The sequence below is a fragment of the Ziziphus jujuba genome, chromosome 4 (assembly GCF_031755915.1).
Source record: "Ziziphus jujuba cultivar Dongzao chromosome 4, ASM3175591v1".
NCBI lineage: Eukaryota > Viridiplantae > Streptophyta > Magnoliopsida > Rosales > Rhamnaceae > Ziziphus > Ziziphus jujuba.
The window spans coordinates 26,239,308-26,261,707 of NC_083382.1; the positions used below are offsets into that span (position 1 = coordinate 26,239,308).

Sequence of the window (22,400 nt, forward strand, 5' to 3'; positions counted from 1 at the left end):
TTTTCATAATAATAGCAATGATTTTTTTTGATAATAACAGCACTCTCAATTATCAAAGCAAACCAAAGTTAACCTGAACTTCCTCACTTATACATCACTTATACTCTCGAAGGTTGTCAATATATGCATTGAATAATAAATGAATTTACTGAATAAAACTAAATAGAATAAATCTATTTATAGAATTTGAAAGAAAAAAAATATAGCCAAAGGACATATCCATTTTAAATATATTTTTTTAATATAAAAATATATTTTTTATAAGTAAAAATACTATAAATTAATAAACGAATACCTTTTCAAAAATAGCATCCAGAATTAGTATCTTGTAAAAGATAATAATTTTTGTTAAACTATGCAACTTATATCTTACAAAAAGTTACATTTTAAATTTCCATTCAATTTTGAAATATTAATTACTATAACCTAAATTTTTCCAATGCTATTTTTGTGCTTATTTCTCAAGAGCATATCTGCCTTAAAAATATGTATGATCAATCAATACTATGGATGCAAATGTAATTTTTATTCAAGTATTGTGCAAATACAAAAATAATGATAATAATAATAAAAGTAAAATTTATAGAAAAATCAATATTAGATCGAGACTAAAGTTGCATCTTACATCTTTACAAACTTACCCTACTTAGGAACTCATAATTTTATAACAATCATCTTTCAAACTATAATAATCTCTTTTGATAATAATAATACTAATAATCCAAATCATCAAAATCAGCATATCACAGTTGACTTGAACTTTTTTTTATATACGACACTTATACTCTCTAATATTGTGGATACAAAAGAATTGAATAATAATTGAATCGATAAAACTCGCAGGCCATCAATGGGTCAGATTGTTCAAATCCTGGAGGGGATCATAAATGTGAAAGTACTGCCCTTTCCAAGATCTCTACGAGTTTTTGTGGACGACCAAGAGACTACAGAGCAACACATTAACAATATTTTTTAATTTAATTTTAGTATAAAAATATCATATATAACTACATATAAATTATTATTTTAAATAAATAATTTATATATATCATGTTCATTTTAATAATTATAATTTTTATAACAATTTAATTTTAATAAATTATCAAACATTTATTGATAATTTTTACACCTCGTTATATTTTTATTATATATAAATTATTAAATATTTAATTAATTACTTCTTCGACATAGTTATAATGTTTTCTTTATTCAAGACAACTATAAGTTATTTTTTTAAGATCTATGTAATACCAACCTAAGCCTTTAACTTCCATCAATTATTATCAAACAATAAATCTACGATTTAGAAATTTTAAATTTCCTTGTAGTGGACGGCACCCAACAGTTACACCCATTTATTTGTTTCAAAAGTATAAAAATACTCATCAATTTGGTATTATTTGAGACTTGACCCATATGAAAACGATCAGACATGCAACCGAGTGAATAACATAAAACAGAGATAGGATTTCTGCAGTTTACGTCACACCCAGAAGTTAGAAGAGCTTCTAGTTTATATAATATAAATATTTATTTGATAGATATATTTAGCCAAAAAAATCTGAATGTTTCTTTTTTTTACATCTAAGTCAGTTAATGTTTTATATATATATATATATATATATATATTAGATTTATTTATATATTTTATTTTTTTAAAAAAATTATTCAAGAAGTTACATTATCGAATAAACCTTTTTAAAAATAAATAGTCTCGTAAATATTGTGTATTTTACTTTTACCGGATTAAAAGTAACAGGATTTTCAAAGTCAAAAATCCACAAAACTGGAAATTATTCCTAGAAGGCCAAGGTGTAGTAATCGAGGAAAACCGTCCAGAAAACTTGATGTTTTCAAAACCGCAGATGGCATCATCGACAACTGGGCCACAGCACCCACCGTCATTGGGCTGGGTAGCATTGTTATTAAATCATCTCGATTTTATTTGATATTTTTAAAATTTTTATTTTTTAAAAATATTAAAATAAAATTTAAATTTTAAACGAAACAGATATAATTTTTATAATAATTATTATTAAAATTTTTATAAAAACTTCTATCAAAATATATAATTAAATTTTTAATAATTCGGTTAAAAAATTTATAATATCTATTGAAATTTTAAAAATTTTAAATAAATTTTTGAAAATTTTCATAAAAATATTTATAAATTTTTTTATAAAAAATTTAAAAATATTATTGTTTTTTAATAAATTATTTTACCAAATGAACTTTAATGATTTTTTTAATATTTTAATTATTTTTTTAAATATTTAATGATATAAATAAAATAAAATAAATTTAATTTAATAACTTTAATAAGTTTTATTCATTGATTAAATATATATATATATATATTTGCTATACAATTTGTATAAATTCATTAAAATTTCATAATTACAAGTTGATAATTAATTTTATAAGAATGAAAAATAATAACATAAATATAATATTATGTAGAATTGATATTGATAGTATTTAAATTAATAACATTAAACAAATAAAAAAATATATATATTATACTAAACATATAACTATATTTAATACAAGATTTTTATGGTTAACATATTAATAATTATATAAATAATTATTAAGAAGATATATATTTGAATAATTACTTTTCACATTTCATATCTTAAAATGAAAATAAAAAAGATATTAATAATTTTCAATTATCTAAGAGTTTTATGAGTATTGAGATGATATTTTTATTAATTATAATGTAATTATTAAATAAATAATTTATCAAATATATATATTTTTTGTATCTTTTTATCAATAATAATTATTTATGTCCATTACTATTTATTATAAATTATATAATATCTATTCAATATTTTTATATTTTTTATTATTAATTTGATAATTGATTGTTTAAATAAACTAATGTTAAAATTTTAAAAAAAAATATTTTTTAAAATAGATTTCTATCATTTTTTTGAAAATTTTATTAATATTTAATATTTTTATAAAAATTAATATATTTTAAAATTTTAATATTTCTATTAATATCGAAATTTTAAATTAATGATAATTATGACTCTAGTAAGTTTTTCTTTTTTGGCATACGCATTAGAAGGATTGACAAATTAAGGGATTGGACCTTTCCCCACACCAACGATAACTTGACAGAGTGAATTTACACACCTATGGGAGAAATTTTATTTACTTTCTATCTACATTTATGGTGTGGTCGCTAACAAAAATATTACAATCTACTTCATCGTTGAATATGCTCTACGAGCCTTTTTTTTTTTTTTTTTTTTTTTTAAGTGGTGGAAACCGAGACTAATATAAGGACCAAAGTGTCCATATTCATTACACAACCATTAAATACATTTTTTTGTTGAATTCGACCTCCATTTTGCTTGTGCTTAAAATCATTACACAACCATTAAATACATTTTCAGTTGATTTCGACCTCCATTTTGCTTGAGCTTAATAATGAATGAAGATTTTTCAGCAAAATAATAATAATAATAATAATGAATGAATGAAGATTTTTTTAGTCATTTATTTTCCAAGTGGAATTTTGATATTTTGATTCTGTTTCCGTGATGACATGACAACTGGAAAAAAGATATGGTTCAACGTGGCATTTGCCAAATATATACCGTGAAATAAAAAAAAAAAAAAAATCTCATTTATAAGAATACCGGTCTATCTAATCCAATACAATTTGATGGAACGTAGCACACTATAGCAGCAGCTCTCGAACACGTTTTGGCATGAGCTCAGGGCTGGCCGTGGGAAGTTTGGGGCATCAGAGCTAATTAAGAGGTTAGCTGTCCTATAAATACTTAAAATAAAAAAATAATTTTCCTTAAATAAAAAATTTTAAAATTATATGCAATACTACCTTAATATTTTTAAAACTTTATTTCAAATTTACTTTATTATTATTTTAAAATTCAGAATTAATAATTAAACTATTATGAAAGTTGTTTTGATATGTATTTATATATTGTATATATTTAAAAAACAAACGTTAACCGTGTCATATTTGTTGTCTTGTCAGAAACAGAAAAAGATAATTATGCTTGTAAATTTTTTTTTTGAAAAATTATTATATCATTCAAAAATATTAATTACTAGTTAATAAAAGAAATCTAAAATTATAAAAGGGGTTTATCTTATTGCTATTTTTATTAGACAATTTAATATTCTAATTTTTTTTAACTATTTTAAATATATTTTAAAAAATTTAAAAACATATAAATATTTACAAGGTCCTAAACAATTGGGGCTTTATGTCATTGAACGCCAGATACATGCATGAGCAGGGCAACAAGTTCTGTCTTTGACTTGATCTTCCTTCTCTCTCAATTAGCTTCGCTTTGTATTACTTGCTGAAGCATTTTTTTTTTCTTTTCTCCATGAATCTATCTCCAAAAAGTAATACTTACAGTTTTTTTTTTTTTTTTCCCTCTAAAACAAAGAAATAAAAATTTGTTTGTCAAAACGGCCTGTTGTGGTTTTCTTTCTTCTAAAAAAAAAAAAAAATGTAAATAAATAAAAATACCGTGCTGATTGGGCTAAGAAAGTAAAACGGATCGAAAAGATCGATTCCGTTTGTTTTTATTTTTTATGTCGATTTCGTTTGTTTTTATTTTTATTTTATAATTATTATTGTTATTATTATTTTTATTTTATTTTATTATTATTGTTATCTTTTAACATCCAATCAATTTCAAAGCTGGTCAAAATGGATTATTCTAATCCGAAGCTATGCGGCCTTGGTGGGTCTAACGCTTATTATCAAACGATAGATCTACGGTTTAGAAATTTCACACCCAACGGTTACGCCCATTTATTTGTTTCAAAGCTAGAAAAATGTTCATCATTTGGTGTTATTTGAGACTTGACCCATATGAAAACGATCACACTTGCAACCGAGTGAATAGCATAAGACAGGGTTAGAATTTCTGTGGTTTTCGTGACACACACAAGCTAGAAGGGCTTCTAATTTATTTAATATAAATATTTATTTGATAGACATATTTATCCAAAAAATCTGAATGGTCCATTTAAATTTAAGTTAATCAATATTATATATATATATATATATATATTGAAAATACTTCTACCGTATTAGAAGTAACAACATTTCATTTCAAAGTCGAAAATCCACAAAAAGGAAAATTAGGCGAGGATGGCATTATCAACAACTGGGTCGCAGGCTCCATTGTCATTGGACTGTGTAGATGTAGCAGTAGACCATCTCGATCATGACCATGGGTCTCATTCTACAAGTTTTTCTTTTCTGGCACACGCATTGAAGGAATGACTAAGTTAAGGGATTGGACCTTTCCCCACACCAACGGAACTTGATTTGGCAGAGTGAATTTGCAGAACTATTGGAGAAATTCTTTTTAAATTTCTATCTATATTTATGATGTGATCGCTAACAAAAATATTGCAATCTACCTAATTGTTGAAGATGCTCTGCGAGCTTCCTTTTTTTTTTTTTTTTACTTTCCGCTAATGGTGCTTAATAATGAAAGAAGAGTTTTTTATTCATTTATTTTTGAAGTGGGATTTCGATATTTCGATTCGGTTTCCTTGTTGACAGGACAACTGGAAAAAGATACGGTTCAGCATGGCATTTGCCCAATATACGCCGAGAAATGAAAAAAAAAAAAAAAAAATCAAAATTTTAAATAAAAATCAAAATAAAAATTAAAAAAAGAAAATGATTCTCGTTTATAAGAATACCAGGCTATCTAATCAAATACAATTTGATGGAACGTAGCACTAGTGCAGTAGCAAGATATGAAATTGCAAGAGGATTTTTTTGTCTCCACGAAAAGTGCTAAGACTGCATAATCCACTGCGATATTAAACCAGAAAATTGTTGTGGTTTTCTGACCATTTTAGAAAAAAAATGTAAGAAGAAAAATAAAAATTAATTTTATTAGTCATTTAGAAATAGATTACAAAAGTAAAAACTTTTTTCGTGGAAGATTCTCACATGGAACCTCTCTCTACATGTCAAATTTTTTCTGGAATTGCTCACTCTTCTCTCAAGCTCTCTCTGTAACTTAAACACTACTCTCAACACTCCTCACTTGGGGTGATATTGAGGTTGCACCGCTTGGCTTAGCTTGCATGCAACAGGATGGAGCCTATTTATAGGCTTACAAATTCGGTGCATGTCCTCCATTTTCAACCTCTTATGACGTTCAGCACCGGCCTTTTGACATTGCCCACAATTGTTGAGCAAGTTGGAGTTCGGTGTTAAATGCAGTAATGGCCATTGTCAAAAATGGTGAGCTGCTGGTTTCACACTGTCAGTGCAGTGTGGTGCGGCTGGACTTTACAATTCTCCCCCTCCAGGCGCATTTAAACTGATGGTCATCTGCCATCCATTCCAGCTATGTCTCTGCACAGCTTCAGCTTCTCTTAAGCAACAACTTTTGTTAGCATATCTGCTGGATTCTCCTTTGTATGGATCTTCATCAGTTTCAGCAACTGTTGTTCTATTACCTCACATATCCAATGATAGCGAATGTCAATGTGCTTTGTACGGGAATGATACATTGAATTCTTGCTCAAATCTATGGCACTTTGGTTATCACAATGTATCTTGTAGTCTTCTTGCTTAATGCCCAGTTCTGTGAGAAAACGCTTTAACCACAACATTTCCTTACCCGCTTCCATTGCGGCAATGTACTCTGCTTCAGTAGTAGATAAAGCAACACACTTCTGCAATCTTGACTACCATGACACAGCTCTCCCCGCAAAAGTGTAGAAATAACCTGATGTAGACTTTCTATTATCAGAGTCTCCAGCCATATCTACATCTGTATAGCCTTCTAAGATTGGATCACCTCCCCCGTAGCACAAATACAACTTCGATGTACCTTTAAGATTCCTGAAAATCCATTTGACTGCTTCCCAGTGTTTCTTTCTAGGATTTGAAAGAAATCTGCTCACAACACCTACTGCGTGAGCAATGTTTGGTCTGGTACACACCATTGCATACATCAAACTTCCTACCGCTAAAGAATATGGTACTGAAGCCATCTCCTCTATCTCTTCTTTAGATGAGGGGCACAATTTCTTGCTCAACTTGAAATGATTTGCAAGTGGAATGTTAACTGGTTTGGCTTTATCCATGTTGAGTCTCTTTATCACCCGTTCAACATACTTCTCTTGAGATAGTCATAACCTTCTATTCTTCCTGTCTCGGATTATTTGCATTTCCAAAATTTGTTGAGCTGGTCCTAAATCTTTCATATCAAAGGACTTAGACAATTCTTTCTTCAGCTGACTAATCTTCATTGTATCTTCTCCAACGATCAACATGTAGTCCACATATAGCAAAAGTGCAATGAAGTTTCCACCTGAAAATTTTTGAATATAAACACACTGGTCTGCTGCAGTCCTTTTATAGCCTTAACTCACCATAAACGAGTCAAATTTCTTATACCATTGTCTTGGTGCTTGTCTGAGGCCATACAAGCTCTTCTTCAGCTTGCATACGAGGTTTTCTTTCACTGAAACCTCAAATCCTTCTAGCTGCTCTATGTCGATTTCCTCATGTAAATCACCGTAAAGAAATGTTGTCTTCACATCCATCTGTTCAAGCTCTAGGTTTAGACTTGCTACTAAACCAAAATGACTCGAATTGAAGTCATTTTTACCACTGGTGAAAAAATCTCATCAAAGTCAATTCCTTTCTTCTAAAGAAATCCTTTGACCACCAATCGAGCTTTGTGTTTCACCACCCTTCTGCTGCCATCTTTCTTGAGCTTGAACACCCATTTATTCTTTAGTGCCTTCTTTCCTGTTAGAAGCTCAACCAACTCATAAGTATGATTTTTCTGCAAGGATTCCATCTCATCTTGCATTGCTTGTAGCCACTTTTCCTTGTCTTAATGAGCAGCTTCCTAGAAACTCTTTGGCTCTCCCTCTTCAATAAGCAGAAGATACTCAGATTCTGGAAATCTCTTTGATGGAATTCGAACTCGCGAAGATCTCTGAACTTGTAAACCACTGGTTTCAGGAGGTGTACCATCATCTGACCGCTATGATAGCCCTACAGCTGCTTGAGAGGATTGAGTCTTTCCCTGCTCAATATCCCCTTTTTCCTCCTGGTCTGCTTCTGGTATATCTTCATGCACCTCATTATCCTCTGTGGCTATTTGTGCTGGTGGTGGATTAGGACCAAAATTCTCGGCACTAGAACTACAATTAGGAGACATTCTGGGCTTTTTAGTGTCTTCCATTGTCTGGTTTTCATGGAATACTACATCCCTACTTCTAATAACCTTTTTTGTTTTTGGGTCCCATAACCTGTATCTGAATTCTTCATCTCCATATCCTATAAAGATGCATGAAGTAGATCTTGCATCGAGCTTCTGTCTGAGCTCTTTGGATACATGTACATAAGCTAAACAACCGAACACTCTTAAATGAGAGTAGGAGGGAATCTTACCCGACCACACTTTTTTAGAAATTTCAAAATTCAATGGTACTGACGATGATTTGTTGATTAAATAGCAGGCGGCACAAACAGCTTCTCCCTAGAATGGCTTTGGCAGCTTAGCCATACTGATCATACTTCTAACCTTTTCCATAATGGTTCGGTTCATTCTTTCGGCTATTCCATTATGTTGTGGGGTGGGAGGGATCGTCTTCTCATGTCGAATGCCATATCTTCTGCAGTAGGCATCGAACTCCTTTGAAGTATACTCTCCTCCATTATCTGAGTGGAGACATTTCAGCTTTTTTCTTGTTTCACGCTCTACCATGGTATGAAACAGTTTGAAATAATCTAATGCCTGGTCCTTTGTCTTTAAAAAATATACCCACACCTTCTGAGACGCATCATCAATGAAGGTTAGGAAATACTTGTTGCCACCTAATGATTCTACCTTCATGGGACCACAAACATAAGAGTGCACCAGATTGAGCAACTCTGATTTTCTCGATGCAGAGGAACTGAAAAAGACTCTATGTTGCTTACCAAATAAGCAGTGACTACAAGGATCTAGCGTAGCATCCTTGCAAACAATCTTTTTTGGCCAAAGTAGACAATCCTTTTTCACTCATATGACCAAATCTCTGGTACCACAAATTTTGAGATGCCTCTCCTTCTGCAATATTGAGGCTATCTGCACATATCTTCATATGAGTTTTGTACAACGTTCCACAAATATGTCTTTGGGTGGTATTTAGGTAAAAACGAATGTTGGTTGTACAATCACTTTGAAGGATGTCCGTCATATTCCAGATCTTCGGCTTAATCTACTTTCGGGAGCAACCTTAGACAAGCAAGACTATGACAACTATTTCAGCAAAGGCACATGGAATGTGAGAAGAAAAATAAAAAATTAATTCTATTACTCACTTGGAAATAGATTACAAAAATAAAAACTTCTTTCGTGGAAGATTCTCGCATGGAACTTCTCTCTACACTGTCAAATTCTCTCTGAAATTGCTCACTCTTCTCTCAAGCTCTCTCTGGAACTTAAACACTACTCTCAACACTCCTCACTTGGGTGATATTGAGGTTGCACCACTTGGCTTAGCTTGCATACAACGGGATGGAGCCTATTTATAGGCTCACAAATTCAGTGCATGTCCTCCATTTTCAACCTCTTCTGACGTTCAGCACCGGCCTTCTGACATTGCCCACAATTGTTGAGCAAGTTGGAGTTCAGTGTTAAATGCAGCAATGGCCATTGTCAAAAATGGTGAGCTGCTGGTTTCACACTGTCAGTGTAGTGTGGTGCGGGTGGACTTCACAAAAACATTCTTTTAGATGCTGAACTCTGTCCCAAAGTGACAGACTTTGGACTGGCAAAACTGGTTGGAAGGGACTTCAGCAGGGTCTTGACAACAATAAGAGGGACAAGAGGTTATCTTGCACCTGAATGGATAGCAAGAGTGGCAATAACTCCAAAAACAGATGTCTACAGTTTTGGAAGTATGCTTTTCGAGTTTGTACTGGGGAAGAGGAATTCACAGCAATGTGCAGATGGCCTGTGGGTTGCAAGCTTACTAAACGAAGGTGGCAATGTTGTTAGTCTTTTAGACCCAAGGTTAGTAGAGTTTGTAGAGTAGCTTGTTAGTGCATTCAAGAGGATGAAACCCACAGGCCATCAATGGGTCAGATTGTTCAAATTCTTGAAGGGGTTATAGACATGAATTTGCCTCCAATTCCGAGATCTCTGCAACTTTTTGTGGAAAACCAAGAAAATATAGTGTTTTATACAGAGCCATCATCGTGAAGCCGAAGTTCGCAGACATGGAGCAACACATCAACCGCTTCCTCTCAAGACAATTGCCCAATATCTTTGTTTGGCTTCATGTCCTATAGCACAGTCAAATTATCATGAACAACTTTTACATTTTTACTTTCGCTTTGTGTTACTTGCTGAAGTAATTTTTATTTATTTTTGTTCTCTTTTCTATGAACCTATCTCTAAAAATAAAATACTTGCAGTTTCTTTTTCTTTTTCTTTTGTTTTTTTTGGCTAAAATAAAGCAATAAATATTTGTTTGTTAGCACAGCCTGGTGGTTTTCTTCCTTCTCAAAAAACAAAAACAAGGTATTGATTGGGCTAAGAAAGTAATACGGATCGAAACGATCAATTTGGGCCTAGGCCTAGGACTCATCAACCAATCACCAAAGGTTTTCGTTTGTTTTTGTTTATTTATTTATTTTTTCCTATGGTTATAGTTAGATGATTTTATTTAACAGGATGATTTGATTAGAAATTTACACAAATATAGAGTTAATCCAGGAAAAGGAAATAAATAAATAAACAAAAAATTGACCTGCTTCCATCCCCAGCTATAAGAAACATTGTAATTGGAATGGAAGTAGGAAACATATTTTTGAATTTAAACCCTCGCATCATTTATGTAAACTCCTGAAGAATGTAAACTATTGAAGATCTAATGACATATGACAAATTAAATATAATAAACATATTTGGTCCACTATTTATAATTTGCTTTTTTCATTTAACATTCTCTCCTACTCTACTAATATTTGACAAATGATAAATAAAAAGTCAAGATTCTTCCTTTTATTTATTTTTCTATTTTTTAATTTAACCCTATATTAACTCTTAAAAATAGAGTTATAAAAATATGTTACCTTTTATGGACAGTTCTTTTATGCCAACTGTATTTGAAGAAAATACAATGGGAAGTGAAAGATTCTATTTTTTATTTTTTATCTAAGTATAAATATAAATTGCAATATTATATTCAGTGCGATACTTCTACTGTTAAAGATTGATTTTTTGTTTTTTTTGTTTTTTTTTTTGTTTTTGTTTTTTTTGTTTTTTTTTGTTTTTTTTTTGTTTTGTTTTGTTTTGTTTTTTTTTGGGTTTTTGCGTACCTATTTCTTTTGTCCTTCCAATTGGTGGTAATAACACTTCTTCTTCTTCATTTTTTTTTTTTTTTGGGAAGGGGATACAGACTTACTCCCTTCAAGGACAGTCCAAACGAGTTAAAGATCTCACATCATCCAAAGGGAGTGAAGATGATTAACATCAAAATAAAAATTACAATTACTTAATCATTTACAATAATTATCTCCACTGCACTACAGTAAATGAATCAGCAAGGAAATAACACCTCCCACATATTGAAGCAAAGCTAAAACATGAACAATGTCAGTTATGATTGGCAAGATAAATTTTTCTTTTGGACATTATAATTCTTAAATTAACATTTCTCACTGCTGGTACATAAATAAGCCATACATTTATTGTATCAAAATGTAGGTTAATATATCATGCATCTAGATCTTTTATTGGTTTTTCTTTTATATATATTTAAAGGAAAATTAAATTCAAATAAAGCATGCGTGAATATTATATATTTCTAGTTGTGAGCATCCAACTATGAATTTTTTATGTAATATTCATAAATTTTGGTGTATACACTTAAAATAGTACTAGAAAATCATATAAAAGTAAAAAGAAAAAAAAAATTCATGGTTGAGTTCCCACATTATAGAGTGAACAGGTCTTCTCTACAACAAAATATTATATATATATATATATATACATGGTCAGACTCAAATCAAGTTTTTAATATTAGAACTAATATCAGAATTTTTTTTTTCAGTTTTTGAATCGTATCATAGACTAATACTTAAAATTATATTTATTAATTATTAAATTTCGATAGGATTTATTTTTCCTAAATATGATTTAATTTGTTACTAAATTTATATTTAACTATTTTTAAAATTTAAATTTCAGTTTTAAATGTGATTCAATCGTTATTAAAAAAAAATTTAATATTAAAACTATCAGATCATTCTAATATAAATCTAACCATATATATATATATATATATAAAATGCTATTGTGAATAAAATAGCCTGCCACTTGGCGGATGACAACCATTCACAGCTGTTAAATTGCATAAATCATTCAAATTTAATAATATTAAAAATCCATCAAAGATGATAAATCATTCAAATTTAATAATTTTAAAAATCCATCAAAGATGCAAAGTCTCACTTTTTTCCTTTGTTTTGCAATATATAAGGCTAAATTATAAATTCATAATGTTATCTTATACCTCGTACAAACACATTTTTTATCCATCTTGTAGGATTTACATCTTCTATCTTATTTTTTCTATTTTTATTCTTATCTATCATTAATATAATATTATTTTATTTAAAATATTAATAAAAATAGAATAAGTATATATATATATATAACAACGATTTTTTAAGATAATATCAGATTTTATTTAGTCAGTTAAAAATGAAGTTACAAAAACAAGAGACAAAATCTTTATCCTTTATATTTCTACAACTTTTATATTCGTTTCTTCAATGGTATCTTAAACTTTTACATTATGTTAATTTTATAGCTAGTTACAATTATTAATTATTTTTCAAATGGTGAAATTGTTGTCTTATATATATATATATATATATATATATATATATAATATAATATAATATAATAGAGCTACTGATATAATGATATCGAAAATTTTGTATATATTGGAAGCATCACATGCCTATCTGATTTATGTGATTTATGTGCCACAATGTTTTTCATTGTTCTTAGACTTGATTTAGGATTGCCTAAGAAGTGCCGGAATCAATTCTTCTAGAATTCATGAGTATTAATATATTTGGTAAAATAATATTTTTCTAATTATTTTATAACTTTATGCATGTAGTTACATAGATGTTTTTAGAACTAGATGGAAAGATGACTTTAAAAATCTGATTCTTTTATATTAAAAAAAAAACAAATTTTGAATATCTAAAAACCTTTAATCAATTCATATAATACCATATTATATTTATTTTTTTTATCAAACATTTATACTTAAATTAAAACTGTCTTATAGATATAAACTCAGATAAAAACTTTAATATAATTATTATGATTTATTATATAATCTTAAAAATATTTTTTAATTCAATTTTAATATAAAAATATCATACATAACTATATATAAATTATTATTGTAATATATATATATATATATATATCATATTCATTTTAATAATTATAATTTTTATAGTAATTTAATTTAATAAATTACTAAACGTTTATTGATAATTTTTATACCTTATAATATTTTTTAATATAAATTATCAAATACTTAATTAATTATTTTTTCAACTTAGTTATAACGTATTCTTTATTCAACAATTACAAATATTTTTTTTTTTTAAATCAAAGTAATACTTAAATAAGCCTTTTAACATCCCATCAATTTCAAAGCTGGTCAAAATGGATTATTCTAATCGGAAGCTATGGGTCCCATGTGGGTCAAACGCTTATTATCAAACAATAAATCTACGGTTTAGAGATTTCATACTTTCCTTTTAGTGGACGACACCCAACATTTACGCCCATTTATTTGTTTCAAAGCTAGAAAAAATTTCATCATTTGGTATTATCTGAGACTTGACCCATATGAAAACGATCAGACATGCAACCGAGTGAATAGCATAAAACAGGGATAGGATTTCGGTGGTTTTCGTGACACACAGAAGTTAGAAGGGCTTTTAATTTATTTAATATATATATATATATATATATATATATAAATTTATCCAAATAATCTGAATGGTTTTATTTAAATTTAAGTTAATCAATCTTTTATATCTATATATATATATATAGATATATATAAATTTTACGAAAAATTTGACATTATATTATTTTGTAAATTTTAATATTAATAATAATTTTTAAAAAAATTATTATTAATATTTATTTTTGAACAATAATATTGATGATAATTTTTATAATAAAATTTAAATTATAAAAATATATGAATATTCCTACCATAGACTATATACATATAAATATATATTTTTATTTTAAAAAAATACTATTTTAGACAGTTTCATTAACGTCGTGTATTTTACTTCTACCGTATTAGAAGTAACAACATTTCATTTCAAATTCAAAGTCGAAAATCCACAAACGGAAAATTATTCCTAGAAGGCCAAGGTGCAGACGAGGAAAACCCTCCTGAGAACTTGAGGTTTTCCAAACCGCGGATGGCATCATCAACAACTGGGTCGAAAGCCCGATTGTCATTGCACTGGGTAGCTGTGGCACTAGACCATCTCGATCATGACCATGGGTCTCATTCTACAAGTTTTTCTTTTCTGGCATACGCATAGAAGGAATTCCCACTTAAGGGATTGAACCTTTCCCCACACCAACGGAACTCGACAGAGTGAATTTACAGAACTATTGGAGAAATTCTTTTTAAATTTCTATCTATATTTATGATGTGGTCGCTAACAAAAATATTGCAATCTACCAAATTGTTGAGGATGCTCTACGAGCCTTTTTTTTTTAATTTGTTTTTTTTGACTTTTCGCTAATGGTGCTTAGCAATGAATGAAGAATTTTTTATTCATTTATTTTTTAAGTGAGATTTTGATATTTTGATTCTGTTTCCTTGTTGACAGGACAACTAGAAAAAGACATGGTTCAGCACGGCATTTGCCCAATATATACCCAAAAATAAAAAATAATAATAATAAAAAAACTCTCATTTATAAGAATACCAGGCTATCTAATATAATACAATTTGATGGAACGTAGCACTGTAGCAGGAGCTCTTGAACACTTTTTGGCATGAGCTGGCCTTGGGATGTTTGGGGCATTAAAGCTATTTAATAGGTTAGCCGTTCCATAAATATTTAAAATAACATTAACTAAAATAAAATAAAAAAATATTTAAATAAACAAAGTTTTAAAATTACATGCAACAATACCCCAATACTTTTAAAAGTTTATTTTAAATTTACTTTTTTAGTATTTTAAAATTTAAAATTAATAGTTACATTACTCCAAAAGTTGTTTTGGTATTTATTTTTGGTATGTATTTATACGTTGTATGTATTGAAGAAACAAATGTTAATCACATTATAATTGTAGCTTTATTAGAAATTAAAAAAAAAATTATGCTTGTAATTTTTTTTTTTTGAAAAATTACTATACCATTCAAAGATATTAATTGTTAGTTAATAAAAAAATCTAAAACAATAAAAGGGGTTTATCTCATTGTTATTTTATTAGGCAACTTTAATATTCCAATTTTTATTTAACTATTTTAAATATATTTTAAGAAATTAAAAAACATATAAATATTTATAGGTCCTAATCAATTGGGGGCTTTATCTAATTGCGCACACACCAGATCCATCCATGAGCTGGCCAACAAGTTCTATCATTGACTTGATCTTCTTCTCTCTCAATTAGCTTCATTAGTTGAGTTCTATATAGCATGTTAAGGTAGCTATGCTGTTCTGCAAAGTTTTGGGCAGCCATGGATATGAAGAACAACCCAAGATTCATGCTTGCTTTTCTCTCCCTATGCCTTTTTCTCAAGGCCCATATCTGCCATGGAGTTGATACAATCTCTGGGAACCAAACCATCATGGGTGACCAAACCATTGTCTCTTCTGGTGGGATTTTTGAACTGGGATTCCATAAACCAGGTAATGTTTCTTCCAACTACTACATATGCATGTGGTACAAAATGATCCCTAAAAGGACCATAGTTTGGATGGCAAACAAAGAGAAACCAATGTTGGATAGATTTTCTTCTGTGTTAAGAATCTTAAGTGGTAATTTAGTTGCGTTCAATGAATCCCAAATCCCAATTTGGTCAACAATTGTGGCTTCAAGTAGCTCAAGCGCTGTAGAAGCTGTTCTTGAGGATAATGGAAATCTTGTGTTAAACAAGGATCTAATAATTCTCCAAAAATATTATGGGAAAGTTTTGACCATCCCACTGACACATGGTTACCTAATGGTAGACTTGGATACAACAACATAACGAAGAATATCCAGTGTCTTATTTCATGGAATACCTCAAAAAATCCAACCTCAAGTCTCTTCTCTTTTGAGCCACACATATCTAACAACTCGTATAGAATAGTGTGGAATAGGTCTAAGAGTTACTGGACTAGTGGATCTTGGAATGGAATATCTTTCAAAAAAGTCCCTGAGATGAGACATGGAAATGGTCTTTCTGTGAGGACCCGTCCAAAATTCCTCACCGGAATCCTAGACAAGCCCTGATCCCAGGGAAACCCTACCAGACCCTCCTATGAAAAATCCGGCAGAACCTCCCCTAAGGGATGGACTTACCACAATTTACCTGCACTGAAAACACACTTCTATAATCACCCCCTTATTCCTCCCGCAAACTACAAGTTGTTCCACAATTTACAGCACTTCACAACAATAACAGCAGCCTAGTGCATAAATGAAAACATAAGTGTCCAAATAGTATACAGAGCTTTATGAAGTGCTAGTCAACAGAAATACAACAAAGATGAAAGAAATAATACACTGAAATGAATGAGTACAAAGGTACCTCTCGAAACACGATAGCAGTGGAAAATTGGTTCGCTCCGGAAGAACGTCTACCACCCCTTGCACCTAAGGAAACGGAACTTAAAAAACGTGAGATGCTAATCATCTGAATGAGTGACCCTAACTACTGAACACTTTTAATAATAATAGTAACAAATAGAGAATTGAATTAATACCAACAATTAATAAATAAATAATAATAACAGTTGGAAATGATAAATTTTCCCTCAAAACTCTCACTAATCACTCCGTTGGAAATGTTCCCTTTTTAAAACCTTTTCACAAAACCCAATATTCGTACTTCCCGAAAACCAAGGAATCAAACCATTTGAGAAACAGTAAATAAATAAATAAATACCCCAATATAATTAAAATGTACTAAATTATAATAAATAATTTTTTGAACACCTTTGGTGTTTGAAACTTTATTTGAAAACTACACTTGACGCACCACACCATATACCGGTGATGCCCTCCGATACCCAGCATCCCGAGCACCGACTGGCGGGGGGGGTTAAAGAGAGAAACTTGCAAACTGCACTTCGGCGTCCCGACAGTACCGCTGCTGAAACCGTCATCCCGGCTAAGGGAGGGGCAGCTGTGGCCAATATCAAACTTGCTTGCCCACGGTCCAATGGCAACCACGGGAGACATAATACTTGCGCGCTAAACCACGTGTACATACACCAGAACACCAATACTGTATGAGTGCGTCTAAAATAATTATTAAACCAATCGTACCGTTTTCCAAAATTACCGTGGGAAATATATTAAATTTTCGCACTTACCATCCCATATATTTTTATTTAACAAACCGGTACGAAAACATCGATAACAAATAAACCATAATTTTCTTGTAATACGAGGTTGAACAGATAAAATACCGTGGGCATAATTATAAAATTAAACCACCAATTTAACAAATATTTTCATAAAATATTTAAACCAATTATGCCCAAAAAATAATACTTAAAATCACGTACGATTATTACCGAAATACACTTTGCTCATGCATAAATAATAAATTAAACCACAATAAAATAATAATTACATTGTACCACATGAGCATGATTCAAATACCAATTAAACATAATTAATTGCCCAAAATATTTTTTAAGGTGGATCACTTACCTTAAGGGCGTAAATCAGCTAAGATCCTCCGCAGGATCAACTCCACTACTCGTACGCGCACCTAAAACATCCACAGTATACCAGCCAAATATATTAATATTTTATTCGGATAATCCCCAAATGGGTACCCAGGGAGCGAACACCAAACGATATCTAAAAGTTGCGAGTTATATACCGAATCGAAGCTCGAGTGATGAGGATCATAGATTCGGTCTTAATTTCCGGTGATCGGACCCGAGGTGGTCGGAATCTTGCCGGAAAGCTTTCGGGTTTCGACTCCGTAATTCTCCCAAACCGTCGCGGATTGGCGGAAACGGATGCCGGATTCGGGTTCAGGAGGTCGAACACAGTCGGGAGAGATCGGTGGGGTGACTGGCTACTCGCCGGAACAGTAACTTCCGGCGAGCCGCCGCGGTCACAGGCAACCGTCGCCCGCGGGGGCGCGTGCGGTGGCCGTTGACTGAGATTTTTTTGCATATTTGTAGATCGAGGGGAGAGGAATCCAACGGGACCGGCGGTGAGGCAAACGGAGGTCGGATGGCAGAGAAATCGGGGTTTGAAGGATTTCGGCCCCTCGCCGAAAAACGCTCCGATCCCGGCGCGTCGGAGGTCCGGTGGCCGTGAAATTTGGTGGGTAGGCCGGACTTGAGGAGGTGGTGAGGGCTGGCTGGCGCATGTGGCCGGAAAATGGCCGGAAAGGGGTCAATCGGTGGTGGCAGGCGGTGGAGGGAAAAATCACCGCCGATCTTCGCCGCCTCGATCCGGGTGCGTCCGGCCGCCAATGGCCGTGAAACTTTGGGGTTTTGCCGGAAACGGAGAGGGGCTTCTTGCTAGCCGGTGCGTGTAAGGTGGATCGGCCGAAAAATTTGAAAAATTCCGGCGGCCGGTCGGACTCTCTCTCTCTTTCTCTCTCCTCTCTCTCTTTCTCTCTCTTCCCTGAGATTTTTGTCAAATAAAAGCCACCGTATGACACTGTTCAGTCCACGTGGACCAATCAGGTGATGAAACGTGGCATTTCACTGTTCATCAACTCAAAAACATTAAAATATTATGGTATCCGACAAACTTCATGCGTCCATAACTTTTTAACCAGATGTCCGTTTTAAACGTGCCGCTAGTTTGTGAACTCGTATCGACGAGCACTTCACAACCATGCATGAGTCAAAGCTCATTTCTCCATACATAAAAAGTCAACTCTGGCACCCCTTGGACAGTTTGGACCTCAACTTGTTTTGCTTATAACTTTCAAACCGTAGCTCCGTTTTCAACGTGCTACTAGTCTACGAACTCGTGCCAACGTGTACTTCGTAACGGTACCTCAGTCAACCTAGAATTCCAATTGGGTCAAAAAGTGAACTTTTGAACCCCTTCGGTCAACGGTCAACAGTTAACCTCGGTCAACGTGCAAAAATTCCGACATGGTTCGGGATGGGGTGTTACACTTTTCGAGTTTTGATATTTTAGGGACGTGAATGAAAGCTATTTAACCTACTCGATTGTAGAAAAGACTACTATATCTAGATTTGTGATGGATATTTCGGGTCAGGTTAACCAATTAACTTGGCTGCCAAAAACTGCAGTTTGGTATATACCTATGGCCCAACCAAGACAACAATGTGAGGTATACTCATTCTACAGAGCATTTGGAAGTTGCAATGAAATGTCATTGCCTTTCTGCAATTGTTTGGTGCAGTTTGAGCCAAAGTCTCAGATCGATTAGGATGTGGGAGCTTATTCCGGTGGTTGCACGAGGAAAACCCAAATGCAGCGTGGGAATATTAGTAGTGTTGGTAGTGGTGAGAGAGACAAATTCTTAGAAATAACTAGCATGGCATTGCCTGAAGCTGCACAATCTGTAACAGCAGCAGATCAAGTAGAATGTGAATCGACTTGCTTGAATAACTACTCTTGCTTATGCTTTCGACAAGGGTAGATGTTCAATTTGGATTAGAGATCTCCGATAGGATTATTTTGTTTTACATGACCATGCAAACTTTCTGTATGAAGTAAGAATAAAGATCACGGTCTTGGTCTATGGTAGTATTGACTGGGTCTATGTTAGTTTTGTTAACAGTAGCTATCTTTATGGGGTCAGTTGGGGTCAGTTTCCTTCTTATTAATGGAGTCTAGATTAGGGGTGGGCAAAAACCGAACCGGACCGATCAAACCGACCAAACCGACATATTTGGTTTGGTTTGGGTTGGTTTTAATTTACTAATCGGTTTGGTTCAGTTAAATATATAAAAAAACCGAAACGGTCGGTTCGGATTGTAGGTTGGATGAAATTTATCCAACCCAACCCGCACCAAACCGATCATCAATTAAACTAACATTTTATTTTACTTTTATATATAAATATAGTATATAATTATAAAATAAAACTATTATTTTATTTATTGTGAGAATGGGATTGAAAAGTGTGGAAGAAGACTTTTTAAAATAATTTTTATTTTTATGGATTGTTAGTTTATTTAATTATAAGTTCATTTTAAAATTTAAGATTTCAAATATGGATTGTATTCTATTTTATAATTAATAATGGTTGTAGATTTGTTATAGAATTTATTTGTTGGTGTATGATGTATTTGTATAATTAGGTTGTAGTTGTAGACTTATATTATAGTTATATGGTTTTATTTTGTATTATCTTATTTGTATTGTAGTTGTATGGTTTCATGTTGCATTGTAGTTAATAGTTAGTTTATTTGGTATTTTTGCTAGTTGAATGTATATTAAAATTATTTAATTTAGATAATAGCTTGAAAAATATGCTTAATTCAAAATATAATGCATGAATATGATTGAAGATTGATAATTAAAAAGGCTTAAAAAAATTTATACAATTTTCAACCCAATGTATACAATTTTTATCTCAAAATAGCATAAATAAAAAAATTTGGACCGAGATCCAAACCGACCTAAACCGTTAACCCAATCCAAACCGACCAATGATCATCGGTTTGGTTCGGTTCGGGTTGAACATGGTGGTCGGTTTGGTTTGGTTTAGTATCCAATCCAAACCGAATTGGTCGGTTCGGTTTAAAAAAATCTATAAAACCGAACCAAACCGCACCAAACCCACCCCTAGTCTAGATAATGGTCCACTAGTTCGGTCCATAACTATGACAGTTAGTTTATTTCCTTTTCGTGGGGCTGTAATTGCTATTTAAATAGTAGAATATTGTGAGTAGAAGGCATAAGATAATAATTAAAAAAGCCTCTTCTTTTCTTTTATGTCTTTTTCCTCTACCACATTTTCTCTCTCTACTCTCATTCTCTCTTTACTATCTTTCTTCATACTTTGTTCGTCTCTATTTCTAATTGCCCAAAACAGGGGAGTAACTTTCATACGCACAAACCCACATCATTTTTTGGTATCAGAGCAGGCTGACCCATGGAGGCCCATAGCAAGACTAATGCCGAATTCAAGGTCGAATTACAAGAGACTTTGGCTCGACATGACTCCTTGTTTCAGACTATCCTCACCAAACTTCAGTCATTTTAGATGAGCCAAGCTTCAAGGGGATGAGAGCGGGATGAAAACCCCTTTGCCATTGGCTCAACGTCATATGACCATGTTGGAACACAACCTGAAGAGCTTTCAACCCAACACCAGTTGATGCTTTCCTTCCTTACCTTCGATGGGGAAGATCCACATGGATGGATTTACAAAGCCGAATAGTATTTTGAGATTAAAGAAGTACCTTTCCTTCAACGTGTTCAACTTGCCTCCTTTCATCTTGAAGGCTTGGCTTTACAATGGCACTTGTGGTACACCAAAGTGAAGGGACCAGTAACTTGGAAAGAATTCACGCAAGCAATCCTTCGTCGCTTTGGCCCAACCGATTACGAAGACCCCTCGGAGTCCCTTAGTAGATTACAACAAACATCAACAGTGGCAGCTTACCAAGCAGAATTCCAAAGGCTATCTCAATGTATTGACGGACTTCCCGAGTCCCATTTAATCGGAACATTCTTATCGGGATTGAAAGATGAAATTCGCCTGGAAATCAAGATGAGGCAACCTTGTTCTCTGTCAGAGGTGATCGGACTAGCACGGTTATTGGAGGAGAAAGAGTCGATACCAAAATGAAGCTCATATGCTCCTAAAACAACGCTAGCAGCTTCACAACCCCGACCTATATCAAACCCAGCTGTTGGAATTTTGGGAGCACTCTAATGGGAAAAACTATGGCCAATTCGTCAGGTGGTGTACGGAGACTTACCAACCAAGAAGCCCGAGAACACAGATCCAAGGGACTTTGTTTTTACTGTGATGAAAAATATGTCCGAGGACATAAATGTCGAAGGCCTCAAATATTTATGATAGAAGATACAGAGTTGGACGTGAATATAACACTGTCGAAGATGAGGAACAGATCAAAGAACCGGAGCTCTAACCTGAAATATCCTTCC

General features: G+C 32.2%; 1 pseudogene; it reads left to right on the forward strand.

The window, feature by feature from the left end:
• Positions 1 to 10,071, forward strand: part of LOC107416942 (G-type lectin S-receptor-like serine/threonine-protein kinase At2g19130) — a 29,979-nt pseudogene extending 19,908 nt beyond the window's left edge.
• The last annotated feature ends 12,329 nt before the right edge of the window (positions 10,072 to 22,400 follow it).